General features: G+C 41.0%; 1 protein-coding gene and 1 long non-coding RNA gene across 4 annotated transcripts in view; one reads left to right on the plus strand and one right to left on the minus strand.

Annotated features, from left to right (window-relative positions):
- LOC149985519 (uncharacterized) overlaps positions 1–16,131 on the minus strand; it is an 86,790-nt gene that overhangs the window by 60,802 nt on the left and 9,857 nt on the right. The window lies entirely within an intron of this gene.
- galnt18a (UDP-N-acetyl-alpha-D-galactosamine:polypeptide N-acetylgalactosaminyltransferase 18a) overlaps positions 1–16,131 on the plus strand; it is a 102,373-nt gene that overhangs the window by 43,804 nt on the left and 42,438 nt on the right. The window lies entirely within an intron of this gene.

Below are 16,131 nucleotides of genomic sequence, written 5' to 3' on the forward strand. Positions count from 1 at the left end.
ACTGACTTGCCTAGTTAAATGAAGGTAAAAATATTTATAATGTTTTGGTCTCCAGAGAGTAGTAGCCATTTCAACATGGGGACCCGGTCCCGGCGTTAACTTAACTAAATGTACATTTTGTCACACTTCCTTTTATTCTGGAGTAGAAAAGGGGGCGTTCCATGACACCGATGTAAATGTCTGTGCTCACGGGGTGTGGTCACTGACTAGTTATCACTTTATATGAAAACCCAAACTCTCATTTAGAAGGCTAACATCACATTTAATCTTTTCAAAAGTATTCCTATACTCAATCATTTATTTTATACAACATTCAGATGCAATCCCCATAATTGAGAAGTGTATACAAAGAAAGGAACCGTAATGTGTGTCTCCTGTCCTTCATGAGGTCACTAAATGAAACAAACTCAACATGATTGTCCCTTAAGTGTCCACGGACTACTCCAACTGCTTGGAATACAGAAATACTGTTCAATTATTCAACCTTTTTGATGTCCAAGTGTCTCTCTGTGTTCCACAGTTACATTCCAATCTTCATTACTACTGAGCCCAGAGGCAGTGTATTTTACGACCGCCATAAAGCGGGAGAGAGAGAGAGAGAGGGCACTGTAGAGCGGACCCACTGCAACCTGATCCTTCAGATCTTCACAGGAGAGTTATGACAGTGGTGAATGTCATTGACCATGAACCAGCAACCAATCAGAGTGATGGCTTGTCTACTATGGAGGAGGTAGAAGAGTATTTCCTGTGGGAACGGATGGTCTGCCATGCCACTAGGAAATGTCTCGCCTCCAGTAGCGATGTGTGGGTAAAATCTCTAGGGAAGCCAAGCCAGAAAAAAAGCCATATTACAACCTATGTGTTGTGAAAATTGCGTTGTTTGCTCTGTAACCTTTTAGGCCTATATCATGGTGGCAAGGCATATGAACTAAGGCCCATACAAGAAGATGACAGTGGCAGAATAAATTCAACCACACCTTTTGTTTTATCACAAAGCCAGAGGGCAACCTATGTTCAGTGAAGTCCACAAAGCAATTAGCTTTTAACAAAGTTACTTGACCTTCAGCTTGGTCAAGGAAGTTAATGTTACCCCCTGAAAAACAACCTTTTGATTTAGTTCATTTTAAGACCTATTGTTTGGAACAACGTACTCTACATGTACATCACATTTCCAGAATGGGCTCTGTGCTAATTCTGAAGTTATGAAACATTATATTAGCACTACCAACACAGTGAATGGTAAATATATTCAAAGTGAAGTCTCTCTGCTGGTGATTTGCTGAATGTGCAATCCTAAAGGAGGCTTGTGATTTGGTTAATTACCTAGTATGTAAATCTATGTATAAAATGGGTTATATCAATAAAAGTACCAGAGCTCCCCCAGGAAATGTGATGTTTGAAGGGTATATTGTTCCAAATATAATTTCTTTAAGTAAGAAATATAAAAAAGGGTCATTTTATGATATGTTTTATTGAATAAATGAATGTCAATGTTTTTATTTCAGAATCTAGACATAATACATATTTGAGAGAACATTATAAGGAGTATATTGATACCAAGATGTTGTCTGTATAATGCACGGTTCACAGATCATAGGGTCTTATAGGAGGCATGTATACTGTAGGTATAAAAAATACCTAAAATGGCCGCTTAAAAAAAAATCTAATATATGGTTTGTGATGCAAATGTAAAAAGCATGTCGAACATCCTTCCACCCAATTAAGTTTCTATGTGTAAATTGCTAAAACAACAATCTGAGATACCAAAAATATTTTTCGCTCCAGTTGGCATGGAATCGCCCCATTAGAACTGGTGTTACCTAGGAGACCAGACTAGACTGTGTGGAGATATGGAGAAAATCCCAATTGGCACTGCACTGGGTGGGAGAAACCTTTTAGGGATCCATATTTCTTATCAAAGGATCTTATCAAAGAGCACTCTACAGGTTACTGCAGAGAGTGAAAGGGAGACCGAACTACAGAAAAAACACTGAAAGAAATGTGTAATTCTGCCTTGACTGGTTTGATCTATACTGTAGTACTACCAAAGGTGGTATCAAGGCACAAGGCGAGACCCAAATGCAGACACAGGAGGCAGATGGTTGGAGTCTTACAATGTTTATTAATCCAAAGGGGTGGTTGTTTTCAGTCGTCTGTTACACACTTGTTGAAAGTTACTTTGGCATCTTTGCTAATTAACTTTAGATGCATTGATATGATATATCTGTGTGAAATTAGTTTCATAATGAAGGATTGAGAGTTGGCTCGGATAATTGACAGCACCATCTCTTCCTTGCATACGAACAGAAAAGTAACTCAGGAGGAGAAAGATATATACATATTTGCAATGAAGTCCTTGCTGAGTTAATTGAAGAGGGATTAGTACATGTTGGCTGTGTAATGTACAGATCCTGACAGTTACTGGAGTGCTACAAACAACATGTTTTGTTCTTCTATACTTGTGGGGACCTAAAATTGGTTTCCACTCAAAATATTTTTTTCCTTAACCTGAACCATACTTTGGGGTTTTGACAATTAGACCCTTTGATCTACTTTCCCAGAGTCAGATGAACTCGTGGATACAATTTTTATGTCTCTGTGTCCAGTATGAAGGAAGTTAAAGATAGTACTGGCTGGCAAAACTAACTAGTGTTAGCATAATGACTTCCAGTCATTGCGCTTACACTAGTTAGCAATTGCGCTAGCAACTTCCTTCAAACTGGACACAGAGACATAAAATGGTATCCACGAGTTCATCTGACTCTGGGGAAGTAGATTTCCAAAATCCCTGTAACCCAAACCCTCAACCTAACTCCTAACCATAAACCCAACCCCTAAGTTTAAAATAGCCTTTGTCATTATTGGGATGTGGGAAATGTTCCCATGAGGGAGAATTTTACTTGTTTTACCACCCTTATGGGACGTTTGGGGGATTTTCGGTCCCCGCAAGGATATAAGAACCAACACGCACACAATTCTTGACATTTAACCTAATGAAGCATCATATGTACAGTAGCTCAGTAATAGAAAGCAGGAGCTCCTGTGCCATCAACTTCAGCTTGCTGAAAAACAAAGAGGAACATTAATAAAGAGCTCTCTGCTAACACAAGGGCCTTTTGTTCTAGCCCATCGCTCTGAATTACTTTCCGTCTGTCTGTTATTCCAGAATTGTTACATTTAACAGAAACGTTCCATCGGGATTGAGTCTCTTCTCGCAATGAATACGCAATGAGATTTTTATATGTTAGGGATTGACATGCTCCCTTTCTATTCCTCGTACAGAGAGGCCTTTGTTCCACATGGTATAAAAAATGTAGAATGTTATTTTCGATTAATCTTAAAGAGACTGAAATGCTGTGGGATCGGTAACAATATGAGTGTAGGCCAGAATAAGTGTATTGAAATCTTAAAGATAATGGATATCATATATGCTTCTGTAATAGAGTCGTCTCCGCAATATTGTGCAGTGCATTCGGACAATATATTCAGAGCCCTTCACTTTTTTCAAAAAATGTTTACGTTACAGCCTTTATTCTAAAATGGATGACATTTTTTTTGTTGTTTTATCCTCATCACTCTACACACAATACCCCATAATGACAAACTGAAAAGGGGAAGAAAAATCTCTAATTTGGACTCATCAGACTAAAGGACAGATTTCCGGTCTAATGTCCATTGCTCGTGTTTCTTGGCACAAGCAAGTCTCTTCTTATTGGTGTCCTTTAGTAGTGGTTTCTTTGCAGCAAATCGACCATGAAGGCCTGATTCACGCAGTCTCCTCTGAACAGTTGATGTTGAGATTTGTCTGTTAATTAATTGAACTCTCTGAAGCATTTATTTGGGCGGCAATTTCTGAGGCTGGTAACTAATGAACTTATCCTCTTCAGCAGAGGTAACTCAGTCTTCCTTCCCTGTGGCCGTCCTCATGAGAGCCAGTTATATCATAGAGCTGGATGTTTTTTGCGACTGCACTTGAAAAAACTTTCAAAGTTCTTGAAATGTTCTGTATTGACTGACATTCATGCCAAAGGAATGATGGACTGTTGTTTCTCTTTGCTTATTTGAGCTGTTCTTGCCATAATATGGATTTGGTCTTTTACCAAATAGTCCTATCTTCTGTATACCACTCCTACCTTGTCACAACACAACTGATTGGCTCAAGTGCATTAAAAAGGAAAGAAATTCCACAAATGACCTACAGTGCCTTGCGAAAGTATTCGGCCCCCTTGAACTTTGCGACCTTTTGCCACATTTTAGGCTTCAAACATAAAGATATAAAACTGTATTTTTTTGTGAAGAATCAACAACAAGTGGGACACAATCATGAAGTGGAACGACATTTATTGGATATTTCAAACTTTTTTAACAAATCAAAAACTGAAAAATTGGACGTGCAAAATTATTCAGCCCCTTTACTTTCAGTGCAGCAAACTCTCTCCAGAAGTTCAGTGAGGATACCTAAATGATCCAATGTTGACCTAAATGACTAATGATGATAAATACAATCCACCTGTGTGTAATCAAGTCTCCGTATAAATGCACCTGCACTGTGATAGTCTCAGAGGTCCGTTAAAAGCGCAGAGAGCATCATGAAGAACAAGGAACACACCAGGAAGGTCCGAGATACTGTTGTGAAGAAGTTTAAAGCCGGATTTGGATTCAAAAAGATTTCCCAAGCTTTAAACATCCCAAGGAGCACTGTGCAAGCGATAATATTGAAATGGAAGGAGTATCAGACCACTGCAAATCTACCAAGACCTGGCCGTCCCTCTAAACTTTCAGCTCATACAAGGAGAAGACTGATCAGAGATGCAGCCAAGAGGCCCATGATCACTCTGGATGAACTGCAGAGATCTACAGCTGAGGTGGGAGACTCTGTCCATAGGACAACAATCAGTCGTATATTGCACAAATCTGGCCTTTATGGAAGAGTGGCAAGAAGAAAGCCATTTCGTAAAGATATCCATAAAAAGTGTTGGTTAAAGTTTGCCACAAGCCACCTGGGAGACACACCAAACGTGGAAGAAGGTGCTCTGGTCAGATGAAACCAAAATGGAACTTTTTGGCAGCAATGCAACACGTTATGTTTGGCGTAAAAGCAACACACCATCCCCACTGTCAAACATGGTGGTGGCAGCATCATGGTTTGGGCCTGCTTTTCTTCAGCAGGGACAGGGAAGATGGTTAAAATTGATGGGAAGATGGATGGAGCCAAATACAGGACCATTCTGAAAGAAAACCTGATGGAGTCTGCAAAAGACCTGAGACTGGGACGGAGATTTGTCTTCCAACAAGACAATGATCCAAAACATAAAGCAAAATCTACAATGGAATGGTTCAAAAATAAACATATCCAGGTGTTAGAATGGCCAAGTCAAAGTCCAGACCTGAATCCAATCGAGAATCTGTGGAAAGAACTGAAAACTGCTGTTCACAAATGCTCTCCATCCAACCTCACTGAGCTCGAGCTGTTTTGCAAGGAGGAATGGGAAAAAATTTCAGTCTCTCGATGTGCAAAACTGATAGAGACATACCCCAAGCGACTTACAGCTGTAATCGCAGCAAAAGGTAGCGCTACAAAGTATTAACTAAAGGGGGCTGAATAATTTTGCACGCCCAATTTTTCAGTTTTTGATTTGTTAAAGTTTGAAATATCCAATAAATGTCGTTCCACTTCATGATTGTGTCCCACTTGTTGTTGATTCTTCACAAAAAAATACAGTTTTATATCTTTATGTTTAAAGCCTGAAATGTGGCAAAAGGTCGCAAAGTTCAAGGGGGCCGAATACTTTCGCAAGGCACTGTATATTTTCTATTCAAAAAAGGCACACCTGCTAATTGAAATGTGTTCCAGGTGACTACCTCATGAAACTGGTTGAGAGAATGCCAAGAATTGGCAAAGTTGTCATCAAGGCAAAGGGTGGCTACTTTCAAGAATCTCAAATAAATACATTTTTAAAATTTTTTGGGGTTATTACATGATTCCATATGTGTTATTTCATAGTTTTGATGTCTTCACCAAAATTATACAATGTAGAAAATAGTAAAAATAAATAAAAACCCTGGAATGAGTAGGTGTCCAAACTTTTGACTTGTACAGTATGTCAACCATCTGAATGAAAAACAGTCTGTCTTTGGAGACAGAGAAAATATGTATTTAAGCAGCCCTTATACTTTAGAAAAACCTTACTTTAAAGCACTGAAGACAATGATTTATGTTTTCGTCTGACATTGGAATAGAAATGATTAAAACAAAAATCTGAGTTATTTTACATATAAACAAACTATTCTTCCAGAACGACTTCACACGTATTCGAAAAGCAAATAATTGATCACAACTGGGATCAAAATATTAACTTTCTTATTGAAAAATGTCACATCAATCCTCTTTTTTTTCCCCAGAGCTAATAAATTGTATCCCCAAGCAGTTTTCATTGAACTTGTTTTCTGCTCAGAAGGAGATGGTGCATCAACTAAGTGAAAATAACACCCTTTTTTAGTATTCTGAGGTATTGTGAAAGGGGAATGTGAAATTAAGACATGAAAATGGTTGTCATTTCATTAAGTCAAGCTCATTTCAAAGACGCCTCCATTGAGGACCATTAAGACTGGGTGCAATCTTATCAACAACAGATTAACATAATCACATGGTCTCTGAACCTTGCATCGAGATATGGAGTTACTGTATCTCCCTAGAAAAATCCATTGAAACCAGTGAATGTTTACAGCACAAATATCTTACAATCATGGGATGCAGCTGTACATAATATTCACATTATTGTGAAAAACGAGATGCAGAGCTTGATCTCATTTATGGCACAGAGTTTAGTTGAAAGGAGAGAAAAATATGCACATCCAACTAAATGCACAGCAAGAGGACTTTTGATATCATTATAATAATCAAATAAAATCTTTTTTTTTTTTATCACCCAGAGACTGACAGAGATATCAAAGGCAAAATATCCTGCAACACCACAAATGTCATTTATTTGATCTGGTGTCCATGCAGATTGTCATATGTGGGGAAAGACTAGAGTGCTTAAAACATGAACCACGGAAGACAGGAGTTGCATTAGACATAATGATATCAAAAGTCTTCTTGCGCTGCATTTTTCCCAGGCAAAGCACAACTTGTCCTTTCTCCCCTATCTGGGCATTGAACATGTGAAAATGCCAAATGGGGGGGGGGGGGGGATATTGACAAGTTCCTGCTTAGACGAGTCCTTTTGGATACATTTCCTCAACACTGTCTTCAAGAGGTCTAAATGAGGAACTAGACGTAACATATTTTCTATAAAATGTGTTCTGCTCATAGGGTGTGCTGTTCTCCCATTTTCCCTGTATATCATATTGTATACAAAAGGATTGACATTTCTTTTACCTATCTATATTAGCCTACTTGACATGGATAAAAAAGTACTATCCAACTCGGATCGAAAGGCATCTGATTTAAATCACCATGGGAGCATACCAGAGTTGCAGACACAGAATTTAGTTACCATGATGACTTTCCATTCTCTCTCATCACCTGTATGCTTAGTGCTATCCGAAATACTTGATGTCCCTACCCTAAACCCTAACCTTAACCCCTTACCTTAATCCTTACCTAACCATAACCCCCTTAACCGTTTGAAATGTCAACTTCTATGGGGTGATGTCAGAGTTGGGAGATCCCAATGAATCTATTTAGACTTCCTCTCCTGTATGACTTCTGTATGAGTGATGTGGGGTGTGTGTGTTTGGACTCAGATGGGTGTGGGATGATGTTTAAGGCATGTGTTACAAGATGGGTCAGTGTTAATGCGTGTGTGTATGCCACAAAAATATAAATGCAACATGTAAACACTTACTGAAAAAACAGGCTTCTGACAAACAGTTGTGGCAAGCCTTTGACCAATTTGCCTCAAATTTGAGACAAGCTCATATTTTCACATGCAAATTAGTTTTGTGGCAAATGGTTGCTGTACATTTGCGGCAACTTGTGAACTTCTCGCAAACAATTCTTGGAAACTTGTGGCGAACATTCTGTTTGTTGTAAACTCAGTATGAATATGCAAATTAGATCACATTTTTGGTTACTGTGTGTTAAACAACATTGAAATGTATCTACAGTGCATTCGGAAAGTATTCAGACCACTACTTTTTCCACATTTCGTTACGTTACAGCCTAATTGTAAAATAGATTTTTAGAAATTCTTTAAAATGGATTAAAAAAATGAAAACTTAAACCATATTTACAGAAGTTTTCAGACCCTTTACTCAGTAATTTGTTGAAGCATCTTTGGCGGCAACTACAGCCTCAAGTCTCCTTGGGTATTATGATGCTACAAGCTTGGCACACCTGTATTTGCGGAGTTTCTCAAATTCTTCTCTGCAGATCCTCTCAAGCTCTGTCAGGTTGGATGGGGAGCATCACTGCACAGCTATTTTCAGGTCTCTCCAGAGATGCTCGATCTGGTTCAAGTCCGGGCTCTGGCTGGGCCACTCAAGGACATTCAGAGACTTGTCCCGAAGCCACTTCTGCGTTGTCTTGGCTGTGTGCTTAGTGTAATTGTCCTGTTGGAAGGTGAACCTTCACTCCAGTCTGAGGTCCTGAGTGCTCTGGAGCAGGTTTTCATCAAGGATCTCTCTGTACTTTGCTCCGTTCATCTTTCCCTCGATCCTGACTAGTCTAAACATCTCCACATCATAATACTGCCACCACCATGCTTCACCGTAGGGATGGTGCTAAGTTTCCTCCAGATGTGATGCTTGGAATTCAGGCCAAAGGTCAGACTGAACATCAGGTTCTTGGTCACCTCCCTGACCAAGGCTCTTCTCCCCCGATTGCTCAGTTTGGCTGGGCGGCCAGCTCCAGAAAGAGTGCTGGTGGTTCCAAACAAATTCTATTTAATTATGATGGAGGCCACTGTGTTCTTGGGGGATCTTCAATGCTGCAGACATTTTTTGGTACCCTTCCCCAGATTTGTATCTCGACACAGTCCTGACTCGGTGCTTTACGGACACTTCCTTCAACCTCATGGATTTTGCTCTGACATGCACTGTCAACTGTGGGACTTTATATAGACAGGTGTGTGCCTTTCCAAATCATGTCCAATCAATTGAATTTACCACAAGTGGACTCAAATCAAATTTTATTTGTCACATACACATGGTTAGCAGATGTTAATGCGAGTGTAGCGAAATGCTTGTGCTTCTAGTTCCGACAATGCAGTAATAACCAACAAGTAATCTAACTAACAATTCCAAAACTACTGTCTTATACACAGTGTAAGGGGATAAAGAATATGTACATAAAAATATATATGAATGAGTGATGGTACAGAGCAGCATAGGCAAGATACAGTAGATGGTATCGAGTACAGTATATACATATGAGATGAGTATGTAAACAAAGTGGCATAGTTAAAGTGGCTAGTGATACATGTATTACATAAGGATGCAGTAGATGATATAGAGTACAGTATATACGTATACAAATGAGATGAACAATGTAGGGTATGTAAACATTATATTAGGTAGCATTGTTTAAAGTGGCTAGTGATATATTTCCCATTTCCCATCAATTCCCATTATTAAAGTGGCTGGAGTTGAGTCAGTGTTGGCAGCAGCCACTCAATGTTAGTGGTGGCTGTTTAATGGCCTTGAGATAGAAGCTGTTTTTCTGTCTCTCGGTCCCAGCTTTAATGCACCTGTACTGACCTCGCCTTCTGGATGATAGCGGGGTGAACAGGCAGTGGCTCGCGTGGTTGTTGTCCTTGATGATCTTTATGGCCTTCCTGTAACATCGGGTGGTGTAGGTGTCCTGGAGGGCAGGTAGTTTGCCCCCGGTGATGCGTTGTGCAGACCTCACTACCCTCTGGAGAGCCTTACGGTTGTGGGCGGAGCAGTTGCCGTACCAGGCGGTGATACAGCCCACCAGGATGCTCTCGTTTGTGCATCTGTAGAAGTTTGTGAGTGCTTTTGGTGACAAGCCGAATTTCTTCAGCCTCCTGAGGTTGAAGAGGCGCTGCTGCGCCTTCTTCACGATGCTGTCTGTGTGAGTGGACCAATTCAGTTTGTCTGTGATGTGTACGCCGAGGAACTTAAAACTTACTACCCTCTCCACTACTGTTCCATCGATGTGGATAGGGGGGTGTTCCCTCTGCTGTTTCCTGAAGTCCACAATCATCTCCTTAGTTTTGTTGACGTTGAGTGTGAGGTTATTTTCCTGACACCACACTCCGAGGGCCCTCACCTCCTCTCTGTAGGCCGTCTCGTCGTTGTTGGTAATCAAGCCTACCACTGTGGTGTCGTCCGCAAACTTGATGATTGAGTTGGAGGCGTGCGTGGCCACGCAGTCGTGGGTGAACAGGGAGTACAGGAGAGGGCACAGAACGCACCCTTGTGGGGCCCCAGTGTTGAGGATCAGCGGGGTGGAGATGTTGTTGCCTACCCTCACCACCTGGGGGCGGCCCGTCAGGAAGTCCAGTACCCAGTTGCAAAGGGCGGGGTCGAGACCCAGGGTCTCGAGCTTGATGACGAGCTTGGAGGGTACTATGGTGTTGAATGCCGAGCTGTAGTCGATGAACAGCATTCTCACATAGGTATTCCTCTTGTCCAGATGGGTTAGGGCAGTGTGCAGTGTGGTTGAGATTGCGGGATCGTCTGTGGACCTATTTGGGCGGTAAGCAAATTGGAGTGGGTCTAGGGTGTCAGGTAGGGTGGAGGTGATATGGTCCTTGACTAGTCTCTCAAAGCACTTCATGATGACGGAAGTGAGTGCTAGCTCAGTTACCTTAGCTTTCTTGGGAACAGGAACAATGGTGGCCCTCTTGAAGCATGTGGGAACAGCAGACTGGTATAGGGATTGATTGAATATGTCCGTAAACACACCGGCCAGCTGGTCTGCGCATGCTCTGAGGGAGTTATTTAGTCTGCCTGGGAGCAAGACATCCTGGTCCGTGACTGGGCTGGTTTTCTTCTTGTAGTCAGTGATTGACTGTAGACCCTGCCACATACCTCTTGTGTCTGAGCCGTTGAATTGAGATTCTACTTTGTCTCTATACTGACGCTTAGCTTGTTTGATAGCCTTGCGGAGGGAATAGCTGCACTGTTTGTATTCGGTCATGTTACCAGTCACCTTGCCCTGATTAAAAGCAGTGGGACGCGCTTTCAGTTTCACGCGAATGCTGCCATCAATCCATGGTTTCTGGTTAGGGAATGTTTTAATCGTTGCTATGGGAACAACATCTTCAACGCACGTTCTAATGAACTCGCACACCGAATCAGCGTATTCGTCAATGTTGTTATCTGACGCAATACGAAACATATCCCAGTCCACGTGATGGAAGCAGTCTTGGAGTCTGGAATCAGCTTGGTCGGACCAGCGTTGGACAGACCTCAGCGTGGGAGCTTCTTGTTTTGGTTTCTGTCTGTAGGGCAGGGATCAGCAAAATGGAGTTGTGGTCAGCTTTTCCGAAAGGAGGGCGGGGCAGGGCCTTATATGCGTCGCGGAAGTTAGAATAACAATGATCCAAGGTTTTTCCCGCCCTGGTTGCGCAATCGATATGCTGATACAATTTAGGGAGTCTTGTTTTCAGATTAGCCTTGTTAAAATCCCCAGCTATAATGAATGCAGCCTCAGGATGTATGGATTCCAGTTTGCAAGAGTCAAATAAAGTTTGTTCAGAGCCATCGATGTGTCTGCTTGGGGGGGAATATATACGGCTGTGATTATAATCGAAGAGAATTCTCTTGGTAGATAATGCGGTCGACATTTGATTGTGAGGAATTCTAAATCAGGTGAACAGAAGGATTTGAGTTCCTGTATGTTTCTGTGATCACACCACGTCTCGTTAGCCATAAGGCATACGCCCCCGCCCCTCTTCTTACCAGAAAGATGTTTGTTTCTGTCGGCGCGATGCGTGGAGAAACCCGCTGGCTGCACCGCCTCCGATAGCGTCTCTCCAGTGAGCCATGTTTCCGTGAAGCAAAGAACGTTACAGTCTCTGATGTCCCTCTGGAATGCTACCCTTGCTCGGATTTCATCAACCTTGTTGTCAAGAGACTGGACATTGGCGAGAAGAATGCTAGGGAGTGGTGCACGATGTGCCCGTCTCCGGAGTCTGACCAGAAGACCGCCTCGTTTCCCTCTTTTACGGAGCCGTTTTTTTGGGTCGCCGGCTGGGATCCATTCCGTTGTCCTGGTTGAAAGGCAGAACACAGGATCCGCTTCGCGAAAATCATATTCTTGGTCGTACTGATGGTGAGTTGACGCTGATCTTATCTTCAGTAGTTCTTCTCGACTGTATGTAATGAAACCTAAGATGACCTGGGGTACTAATGTAAGAAATAACACGTAAAAAAACAAAAAACTGCATAGTTTCCTAGGAACGCGAAGCGAGGCGGCCATCTCTGTCTGGTTATAGAAACATCTCAAGGATGATCAATGGAAACAGGATACACCTGAGCTCATAGGAAAGGGTCTGAATACTTATGTAAGTAAGGTGTATATAATTATTTATTTTTTACATTTGTAAAGATTTATTTAAAAAAATTGTTTTTGCTTTGTCATTCTGGGATATTGTGTGTAGATTGAGGGGAAAAAATATATTTAATCCATTTTAGAAGAAGGCTGTAACAAAATGTGGAAAAAGTAAAGGGGTCTGAACACTTTCTGAATGCACTGTAAATAAACCAAATAATTACTTTAATATGAACTTACTTCACAGAGAAAAAAAATAAATGTAGTAAATATACTAAACAACATGCATTCCATGTCTCAAATAAATCCAATACAACTTTAAATAATCTGTGTGGTAATGAAGAAAATAGCAAAGACTGAATATTTTTTTACATGGGAGAAATGTGAACAATATGGGGATGTTGACCTTAGGCTGTTTTAAAGGGACAACTACATAATTAATTATGAGCCAGGTGATAACTGAGCAATAGATTAAGAATGGAAGTTTAAAAGATAATTAACAACATTTGAATATTTAAAACAACAAAAAACGAAATCAAACCCAGTCCAGAACTATTGCCTTTTGAGTGAACTTTGGAGATGGCTGTCCTGAAACTATCAGAAAACAAAATTAGGATACTGAAAACAATCGGTGAAAACAATTTATATTTTGGCATAGAAATTCAGTTATGCCTAATATGGCAATTCATATTTGACTACCCAGTGCTGGGTCAATATTGGGCTAACACAGCATTGGGTTAATTCAACACAGCGGGTTTGGGTAGTGCTTCTAACCCAGTCCTTTGGGTTGAGCGCTTAACCCAATTTTTGGGGACATTAGTCTATATTGCTGGGTTGTGACAAACCAAGCACATTGGGTTGGGGGATTGACCCAGCAGCTGGGTAATTTATGTAATCCTAATTTCAATTTTTCTTGAATATTTTTGCTTACTCTACCATCCCACCCCCTCACAATCAATATACAATGTTGAATTTCAAGTAATGAATTTCTATTGCCTGCATTTCAGAACATACATTGAAACAAAGCCCTAATGTCTTTATTACACTGAACAAAAATATAAACGCAACATGCAAAGATTTCCAAGATTTTACTGAATTACAGTTCATATAAGGAAATCAGTAAATTGTCAAATTCATTAGGGCATGACTGGGAATAAAGACATCCATCTGTTGGTCACAGATACCTTTTAAAAAAAGGTAGGGGCGTGGATCGGAAAGCCAGTCAGTATCTGGTGTGACCACCTCAGGATCTCGTCACGGTACTGTATCTCTGTGCATTCAAATTGCCATTTATAAAATGCAATTGTGTTCATTGTCCGTAGCTTATGCCTGCCCATACCGTAACCCCACCGCCACCATGGGACACTTCCGCTCGTCCACACGACACCATATACGCTGTCTGCCATTTGCTGGGACAGTTGAAACCGGAATTAATCTGTGAATTGTACACTTCTCCAGCGTGCCATTGAAGGTCAGAATTTGACCACTGAAGTCAGTTACGACACCGAACTGCAGTCAGGTAAAGACCCTGGTGAGGACGACGAGCACGCAGGTGAGCTTCCCTGAGATGGTTTCTGACAGTTTGTGCAGAAATTATTTGGTTGTGCAAACCCACAGTTTCATCAGCTGTCTGGGTGGCTGTTCTCAGATCATCCCGCAGTTGAAGAAGCCAGATGTGGAGGTCCTGGGCTGGCTTGGTTACACGTGGTCTGCGTTTGGGAGGCCAGTTGGACGTACTGCCAAATTCTCTAAAACAAAGATTGGAGTTGACTTATGGTAGAGAAATTAACATTCAATTCTCTGACAACAGCTCTGGTGGACATTCCGGCAGTCAGCATGCCAATTACACACTTCCTCAAAACTTGAGACATCTCTGGCATTGTGTTGTGTGACACAACTACACATTTTAGAGTAGCCTTTTATTGTCACCAGCACAAGGTGCACCTGTGTAATGATCATGCTGTTTAATTAGATTCTTAATATGCCACACCTGTGAGGTGGAAGGATTATCTTGGCGAAATGTGAAATGCTTACTAACAGGGATGTAAACGAATAAGCATTTTGTGCATATGGAACATTTCTGGGATATTTTCTTTCAACTCATGAAACATGGGACCAATACTTTACATGTTGCGTTTCATTTTTTTGGTCAGTATATTTCACAAGATAATATTTCATAAGCTAGGAATGCTTATTAGAATAGAGTCATATTCTCTAAGGTCCAAACATCAGACTAATGCCTCAGTTGAACTTGGTGTGCACACAGATTGCAATCTGAGAAAAACAAAGCATGTGTGTGTGTGTGTGACATTGTCTGTCTTAAGTGGTATTAACACATATCTGTCTGATAGCTCTGATGCCAGAGCTAATCAATAGATGATCACATTCTTTGGCACACTTCGGATATCTTAGGTGACAGCACACACACACACGCACACACACACACACACCATGCTGTTTTGCCATACAATAATGGTCTACATTTGGATAGAGTTAAAACATTGTTACACAGAACAAGTGTAAAATATTACATTTGAATGTCACTCTACTAAGGACATGGATTAATGACTCATTACTTAATAAGTGTTTTTCGTTCATAAAGCACTTTTCACAATCTCCAAAATCGACCATTTGTATTAAAAGTAAATTCGTGTGAAAGAATGAAAGCATACCAGAATGCGCTTCAGTAATTGAACTAAAGGAAAACGAGCCACAATCCGTACAATAGGCAAAAAGCAGGAACAAAGGCATAGAAAAGCTAACTATAAAATCAAACACATAATAGGACACATCCAGTGCCCCAAGCAGTGCATCTTGCTCCAATGCCAGTCCACTAATGACTGTAAACACCTGTGAGCAGTTCCCAAGAGCCAACGCAAATGGGTATGGTCTGGTCACCTCCACCTTAGTGAAATCATGTGATTTTTAGATTATAAGGACTTGTGCAAACCATCGAGGCACACTGACAATGCCACCACACACAATTAATTTAGCTATTTACATCAACATCCAATCTCTGTTTGATGCCTACATCTTTCATTCATTTGAGGCTGGGGCTCAAAGGTTAATTTACACAACACTAACCACGTTTCCAGTCAACCATTTCATGCAGATGAATTCTGATGCATGAAAAAAGTCACGACTGGGCTGATGGAAACATAAAATCCCAGTACAATTCTATAAATGGCTAAAGATTTTTTTTTTTTTTTAAATGTTGACATGGTGGGATATTTTTGTGTCATTTTAAATGAATTGTGCGAGAAATGGCGGCGGAAACTCACGCAATGATATGTTGTTGTCCTCCCACTACGACTCGGGAAGCATGCAGATAATTAGGCTTCCGATTTAAATAAAAGGTAACTGGATCAGTCTTCAAGGTCAAAAAACGTTTCTTCCCCAGCCCAGGCTAGTTAATCCTAGAAAACAGAATCAAATTAAAGTCTGTTTTTGTGAAAATGACCCACCATGCCTGGAGTATCAAGCAGACACGGATACTCTCTGACTGTCTTGGCCCCATTCTGTCTGGTCCACTGAGCCCTCTGGATCACGGCCTCCTTTGTGTACTCTGCAACCTGGTTTGCCGGCCAGATGTTCAGCCACTTGGTCATCTGGGCTACCCTCTCACATTTGACTCTGTTGTGAGCACAAAGTATTCAATTAATTAT

The sequence above is a fragment of the Oncorhynchus mykiss genome, chromosome 1 (assembly GCF_057628025.1).
Source record: "Oncorhynchus mykiss isolate SJ-2025 chromosome 1, ASM5762802v1, whole genome shotgun sequence".
NCBI lineage: Eukaryota > Metazoa > Chordata > Actinopteri > Salmoniformes > Salmonidae > Oncorhynchus > Oncorhynchus mykiss.